The sequence below is a fragment of the Beta vulgaris genome, chromosome 8 (assembly GCF_026745355.1).
Source record: "Beta vulgaris subsp. vulgaris cultivar EL10 chromosome 8, EL10.2, whole genome shotgun sequence".
Lineage (NCBI taxonomy): Eukaryota > Viridiplantae > Streptophyta > Magnoliopsida > Caryophyllales > Amaranthaceae > Beta > Beta vulgaris.
In genome coordinates this window covers 28,348,865-28,357,874 of record NC_079209.1, presented here as the reverse complement: position 1 = coordinate 28,357,874, position 9,010 = coordinate 28,348,865, and positions in this window count along the sequence as shown.

Here is a 9,010-nt window from a genome sequence, read left to right as displayed (position 1 = left end):
ATCACATTTGTTCGATTTTCTAATTTAATTTTGATTAAGATATTTTCGAATTCAATTCGTTGATTTCATTTTTTTTTGTAGTATGGATCATGAAATGTATGAAGGTTCTGAAGAATTTTTATTGACGGATGCAGTACGTAATGAAAATGAACCAGTAGATTCAATTGTGCATAATCAACTACAAGTAGTTGATTCAATTGTTGAAGAATGCACTGATAAGACAATTTTATTAATTGTGTTCATTTTCTAGTATTGTTTGTTAGAGATGTGTTGATATGTTTACTTCTAATACTATTTATATGTTGATTTTTTTTGGTTGTGCAAACTGCATAAGTTTGTTACATTATCTTTGAATATGACATTATGTATTTTGTTATGGTAGTCACTTTATGGCCTAAACTGGTCCCTTTATTAAGGTTTCCTGATGTCTTTTGTTTTTGTGGCAGAAGATATTGCTGATGATGATCTACTGTTTTTTATCCTCCTTGGGTTACAACGAAAAGAAGAAGGGTGAGATCGAAAAGTGAAATTCAGAAGAGCAAGAGCGGCAAAAGGTCATGGGAAATATGTTGATACTGTTTCCAATGTTGCAAAGGAGTTTGGTTCTTACATACACATCTCCTGCAAGATTATTTTAACTTGCTTACAGTGAATTAAAAAGGTGACTAATAGGCTTTAAGTGGTCATTAATAGAATTAATATACTGACCAATAGGATTATAACGGTTAGTCAATAATAAGTTTTTGTTTCGACTCATTTCAAGTGGTCACTAATTCGAAATTTTTCTTTATTACAATTGAATAATATTTTTGTTTTGACCCATATTTGATCCTAAGTTACTTATAATTTCTAAAGAATTCCACAGTTGGTAACTAAATAAATTAAAATGGTGACTATATGGCTTCTAGTGGTCACAATTAAGAATACTAAATAGTGACTATATATATGGCTTATAGTGGTCACAATTAAAAATACTTATCGCATACTAGGTCACTAATTAAAATAAACTACTGACTATAGACTTATGATGGTCATAATTAAGAATATTGGTTTAGGCTTATGGCTAATATCTTAATTAAGAATACCCACAACACAACATTGAATAGTGAATAAGACTTGAAATGTTATGTTTTCAAAGTCTTGAAATGCATTATAAGAAAATATTGGTTTTCCAAAGATTTAAAATTACTATGCATACTAGGTCATTAATTAAGATAGACTGTTGACTAATAGGATTATAGTGGTCACAATTAAGAATATTGGTTTTCTTTTAATTATTGAAAAATACCCACAATACAATATTGAATAGTGGATAAGAGTTGAAATATCATTAATTAACATAAACTGGTGAGCCAAACAAACAAAATATTTTGAATCACTTCTCCATACATGGTTACTAATTAACATAAATTGGTGACTAATAGACTTATAGTAGTCACAAATAGAATACTCACAATGCTACTCAATTAGACTTGAAATAATGATAAGTTTTCAAAGTCTTGAAATGTTTCCAAAAATATTTTTAAAGTACCTACAATATTTTTTAATACTTAAAAATAATTCTGCTTAATTTTACAAATAGTTCTGCATTCCAAATATGTAATTAACATAAATTGGTGACTAAAAGGCTTATAGTGGTCATAGAATAGAACTTTGCCTACTATGTCCATGATTTTCATATTTACATTTCTTAATATAACCTAATATACCCTATCAAAGTTGTTGACATATCGAAATATAACCTAATAGATTGGAAAATATTGCATCAACATTTATGCAAAAAATTATATGATCAGAATGCATAATATAGCTTTCTAGGAGACATTCTTTGGTATTCTAGGAGACATTCTTCTGGTGGGGAGCTTTTTGTGGTACTTCAGTTGCTGCTTCATGTGCTTCTTGTATCTCTTTGATCGTCTGGTAAAGACTTGGTGATCAAGCTAAGTTTGCTTTGATCTTCTTGTTGTTTGGGTTTTTTGGGTTCTTTTTGTTGCTTCAATTTGGGTACACTACCCAAGTCAAATGATGGCATGTCTGCAACTGCTTGCTTTGTTGTTATTAGGAGCTTCTCAATGTCATCAATTTGTTTAAGAACTTCTGCGGTTCTCTAACAGTTGAGTCATTGTAGGTGATCCATCTTGTGGAACATTTTCCTTCCTTTATTTAAGCTCCTCCAACCTTCGTGTGTGGATGCTATAGCAAACCTGTAGGTTGCATCCCAATTTTAGGCGAGCTTTATCAATAGGCTGTGAAATTTCCATATATCATCATTGCAAATAATTCAAATAAGAATATGTGATCCCCCGTAAATTTATGGATTTTATAGATATATTTGGTATATACATATATATATTTATATTTAAATATAATATAGTTTGAAATAATTTATTTATTTAAAAGGTTGACTATTTTGAAAGTCAAAGGAATTATCTTAAAGATTAAAGGAAGTTAAAATATTTTGTTAAGGCATTTTGAAAAATATTTGAAATACTATTTGGATTTGAAAAAGGATTTTAAATGGGCATGAGGAATCCAAATTTAATTAGACTAGGAAAATGAAACATCTAGTAATGTTAGGAGTTTATTCATTAATCCTATTCATCATTCAATTCTACTTAAAACCCAATTGTCTTTTCGAAGGCCCAAAAGGAAAACATGCTTATAAATATCATTAAACTCAAATATTTTACCCACACAAAATTCTCTCTCCTCCCTCTCACAAGAAAACCGGCTAGCACTATTCTCCCTTTCTTTTCACGTGTTTTTCCTCTTCCTTTCTTCTTTTTCAAGAAACGCTTTCTTTTTCACCAAGAAACACCACAACTCAACCACCACCACCACTATCACCGATCACTTCTGGGCGGCCGACGACCTGCTTCCACAACCGGTGATCCTCTTGTTCTCTTTTTTGTGTTGGTTCGATTACTTTTCTTCTTCCTCAAGTTTTGATTAGAGATTATGTTTTTATGATTTGTTTTAGTATTAATTATGATTAGAAGTTTTAATTTACTGTTTTAATGATGAATCTATGATTATATAAATTATGTATTGAAATAATAAAAATTTAGATTTGATTATTATGTTTAAATTGGGATTTTAATTAGTAAATCATGGATTTTTAGGGTGTTACAGATTGGAAAGTCATAGTAGCATGTTATAAACTATGAAATTGATTTAACTTATAAATTTAAGCATGTTTAAGTATGTTTAAACGGAGTTCTAATAATTTATAAGTTGCTGGAATTTTAAAAAGGTCATTATTAATGGAGTTTTATGTGTTTTCATGACTAGTATAGTAGTACTATGCTAGGGAATATGAGTTATTTAAGTTTAATGATAAAAACAACTTTTAAATATTTGGAAAGAGAATTTAAAGTATTTTAAAGTTGCTGGAATCTATTTGGAGTATTGATTATAAATTCTATTGGTTGTTTTAGGCGGAGATTTATCTGTAGGCGACTTCTAAAGTTATTAAAAGTGGCCTATCAATTTCTCTACACAAGGTATGTACATATCTATGTGTCGATTGACGTAGTATCATGACTTTAAGAAGGAATGTTATGTAGTATCATGTATAGGAACTTTGTGAGTTCATATATGATTGCTATTATGTTGGAATTTGTATGTTTTATGCCCGTGTGCGAACATGTTAAGTATGAGATTTAATTATGAGATTTATATCATGTCTATATGGAAGATTGATGCAAGCATGTTGGTTGGGAACTTTATTTTATTAATTCACATGGGGGAATTAATATATTTATTGGTATAGATCATGATTGAATCATGTTGTTCCCTTTTATTATTATTTCACTACTCTATGAGGACTGAGGGCCTTATTTGGTAAGTTGATATTGTTATACCTTTGAAAGGTAAGTTGATTGTTGGCTAAGTTCAACAAATAAGGAAAATTGGATTAAAGAAGTAATTAATCTTGGGATGTAAGTTGTATGATCACTTATTTAATCCTAAGATAAAAGCCATAAAGTTGTGGATGTTTGATTATATATTATCTGTATTGCTTGTGTGTCATAATAAGTAATAATTGGTAAATCATGTAAAGTGAAACTTGGATAGTAATAAACTTTAGACTGGTGCACATCTGAAGTTGGACAATCAGGAGTTAGAGTACATGGTGCGCGTGCCATGGCTTTTTCTGGGAATCGGATTGATCATTGTTCCTACTTTTATTCAAAAGGTTCCTCGATATCCTACTTTTTCTGGGAGTCGCGCCCGTATTTCGTCTTCCTAGGTGAAGGCTGGTTTTTAGTTAGACAACTCGGTCCAATGACTATTCCATTAAAGTGAGAAAAAGATTGTTAAAATTTAGTTCAGTAAAAGTTATCTGCAGATTGTTAGATTGTTATGTTGTTATTTATCCCTGCTTAATATTTATTAGTATCATGTTAGAAATATTTATTTATTATTATGTAGTACTCAGCTTTCTTAATTACGTGTTTTGTTTGTATGTGTTGGTCATGACTTTGCCTTATTGATCCTGTGATGACCCGTTCTTGGTGAGCAAATTCTTTAGTGCATTGACATCTACAGGTGTGCAGATGATGCATCATGGGGTTTTGAGAATGGAGAACTTGTGTAGCAGATTGATCTATTTATTGTTTTAGTAGATACATTTATATTTAAGTTTCGCTTGAAGTTAAAGTTAACAATATTGTTTGGTTTTAGCGTTACTTCGTTATTTATTATATTTAAATTCTAAAGTTCAGTTATATGTTTCTGCTGCAAAATTCTAAATAAGCCGATACATTATCACACGGCGCGATAATGCTTTGATGATTCTCTAAAGTTTTATATTTGAAAAGTATTTTTGGAAAAGAGAGAATTATCGGGGTGTTACATAATATATTAATGCAATGAACCTAGTAGAACTAATGTATACTCACAACAATAGTATGACAATACTTTGTAATTAGTCTAGTGAGAAAAGTAATTAAACTGGTAACTAAAGTAATTAAAATGGTAACAAAAATAATATAAACTTGGCTTCCTAAATTTTAGTTCATAAACAATACAAACACTAGTACAATTCAAAAATAATCACAAAGTTCGATTCTGGTTCAAAAAGATTTCTATAGAACATGCATGCACTAGTCACTACAGACACTCAAAGGACTACATATTCATAACTACATTATCATCAGAAATTCCAAAAAAGGAAGAGAACCCAAGAGGTAGTTACAAATAACAAACCTATATTAACAACTACCTTACCATGCAATTACTATTGTTATACTTGCACATTAAGTATCAATAAATATGTCCAAGAAGGATAACAAAAAATGAATGATCAACAAGCTCATTGCCTCTTGTACACTGCTATTTAAATTACAACCTTAGAGTGAGATTGATAAGAGTAGATATATGGCTTTATCACAACATACAACTGCTATTTAAAACTTAAATAAGTGCACCTACAATACATATACATCAGAATGAGGTTCTTAATCACAAACTAAATTCAACATCAAGGACAGTGTAGCAAAACAATGGAGATAGAATAGAACATGTTGGTTTGTTCTCTTGCGAAACCACAACGCAATATAAATAGCATCAGAATGCATGAAGAAATGTAGAATTTTACACCATAAACACGATAATGAGGAGTTAAGGACTATAAATTAGTTATACACATGGCAAGACCATTGGCCCTAAACTACTTAAGAAAGGAAGCAATTCCTTATATGAGAACGTTAGAACACTCGAGGAAGAAGCAAAAACCATACAACTCAGCATGTTATAATTGATCCTTTAATGTACTGCATGCTAAGAACAAATTTACAGTCCAAGAATAACAATTCAACAATTCTTAATTCATAAATCACAACACAAATGGCAAAACAACTTCCTAAGACAAATAAAGCTAAATTGATCACTATTCTCTCCATCCCATTTTATAGTTCCCGTTTCACTTTGGACACGGGAATTAAGGAAACATGATTATTATGTACTTGCATTGGGAGTTGTTGTGTTTTTTGAAATTATTGTCATAAAAAATGAAAAAGAATTAGAACATTAAATGGGTGAGCATGGGAAAAGAGGAGAGAGAAAGTATTTTTTTCTACCCCATCAATGAGATTCAACGAACATTAAATGATAATATCAAAAATCCATGTGAAAAGGTGGAGAGAGAGAGAGAGAGAGAGAGAGAGAGAGGGAGGGAGAGAGAGTAAAAAGTGATGTTAAAAAATGGAAACAAGGAAAATGAGAACATTTTGGGACACCCAAAATAAAAAATGAGAACTGTAAAATGGGACGGAGGGAGTAATAAATAATTTCCAAAGGAAACTTTAGTTTTGGATACGTTGTGATCTTCATATCATAGTGTAAGAGTTGAAAATTAGGTTTAATGGACTGGCTAAAGAGTTAGGTATAAATGAATCAACCCGTATGAGTGTTTGCGCTTATGCGTGTGCTATATGGATCCCTTTATATGAATCACTAGTAGAATAAATGCTACTTGTTGTGGTTAAAAAGTGTCCTACTACGGTTTTGGGCGCGCAACAATTAAGGGGGCAGCAATAGGTATTAATAATATTGCTGCGGTTTTAAACCGCAGCAATATGTAGCAATATTGCTGCGGTTTTTTAGGCCAAACCGCAGCAATATTTTAATTTTTTGCTGACATGGAACGTAGCTGACATGTAATATTGCTGCGGTTTTGGGCAAGAAACGCAGCAATATTACTTTTTTTTGTACAAAAAAGTAATATTGCTGCGGTTCTGGGCCAGAAACCGCAGCAATATTACTTTTTTTAAATTTTTTTTTTGTTATATATTAGTGATGAGGAAGCTATATATGCAACCTTGATGAAGCTATGCAGCAATATGCTAATAAATTATCTCCATAAATTTCGGCAGAGCTCCGTTTGTAAATTGGATAAACCCATAATAGGGAATTAACCTGTAGAACAACCAATAACATCTCCGAGATCCACCATCCAAGCAAATCCAAAATCCATCAAACAACTACCATGATCTCCAACATACATCATCCAATATTCAAGCTAACAACCAACATCATATTCAACCCAACCAACATCATAAATACAATTCCATAATAATCCAACAAAAATATTTAGCGTAATCCAACATATATATATATATATATATATATATATATATATATATATATATATATATATTAATATATATATATATATATATATATATATATATATATATATATATATCATGAAATCCATCACTATAATTCCATAATGGGTATTAATTGTGTGTATATCTGCTAATGTGTATAACGTTATCTTGTTATGGCTTGATTGTCTCTCATATTATTTACTTCGAATGTATATTTCAAGAAAACTTATATGGTTTGCTTAAGTAAATGAATTTCAAACGAGATCTCTGCAAATGAGATGATTGAAATTCAATGCCAACAAGTTTGTCCCTTTTGCTCTTTGCTCCTTGATATTTCGAGTCAAGTCAAAGTAGATATTTTCTTTGCTCCTTGATTTTGCGAGTCAAGTTGAAGTAGAGATACAAAATATGATGGTAGAATGGAGGCTGGAAGTTTAATGTCTTGGGAGGTTGAGATTTTGGTTTTCTTTAAATAATTGTTTGCAAGTTTCGAGGACGAAACTTTTGCTAAGGGTGGTAGTATGTAATAGGCTTATTTTTAAAAGAGGTTTATTAAATGATAATCATATTTAATGATTTAATTATGTGTGGATTTTCAAATTATATTTGAGATGTGAAGTATAAATTTTATTTATTGTAAAATATTTATTTATTTAAATTTATTGAATATTATTATTAATTTATATTTTGGGTTTTGTGTGCAATTAGTTGCGCGTTATTTGGCAAATTAGAAACCAAGTTGTTTTCTTTTGGAATTCACGAGGTCGGTTTCCTAGTCTTCTCGTGGCTTCCTTGATTGGGAAACCAAACCCCAATTTTCCTTCTCTCTCCCCGTGTCTCTCAAAACCCCAAACCCTAGCCTGGTGACACCCCAACTCCTCACCACTTCTCTCGCTCACCTTCACCTGCCTTCTTGTCGGCGTTCCCGAAGCTCATCGGAGCTCCCTTCATCCTCTGTCTTGCGGATCGTGCGGTTACACAACCGTGTTTCTTTATAGTTCAATCTCCCTCCTCTGGTTCGTGGTTCGTTCTGGCAAGCTGCTGCATCGAGAATCGACGAACAGCCGCCGCAATCTTGTCGCGCTGCTGTTGTCCACCCTTGTCGACTCTCCGTCACCACTCGCTGTAGGCCCAACTCCCTTCTTTGTTCTCCGCTGCTCACAAGAGCAGAGGTACACCCGCACCTCTTTGTTTCCCTCTTGAAATTCTGATTAAGCACAAGTTTAATCACCCTTGTTAGTTTGTGTAAGTTGGACCTAAATCAGATTTTACTGAGTTAATCTAGAATTGGATTCTTGTTTCATTCAAGATTTGATTATGATTAGTTAATTGATTATGATTGAGTGGAGATTATAATGGTTGTTGGTCGTTATTCTTGTTTTGAAGTGTTGTTGTTGCTATATATAGCTGTATTGTTGATGTTGTTGTTGTGTTGTAGTTGTGGTGGTGGTTGTTGTAGTTGTGGTGGTTGCTCTGGTAGTTGTTGTTGTTGTTGTTGTTGTTGTTGTTGGTGTTGGTGTTGTTGTTGTTGTTGTTGTTGTTGTTGTCGTTGTTGTTGTTGTTGTTGCTATGGTTATAGTTGATGATGTTTAATTAGTGTTGCTTGCGAATTGATAATCCAACTTGATTTGTATTTGTGTTGATTGATTGAATAAATATGGTACTTTGGTTGTGAATTGGTTGTGATGAGCTCAAATTGGAATAGCTCCGTCAATTTGCTAATAAACATTAGTTGATGTGCCTTTGGTTCTGGTAAAGAATTATGATTAGAAGTTCTTAAGTTAGTTTAATAAAACTTACTAGTTTCATTTGATTAATGGGAAGCCTTATTCTAGTTATATTGAATAGTAAGTTATACAATTGGATTAATGTTCTTAATTAGAAATTGTCATTTA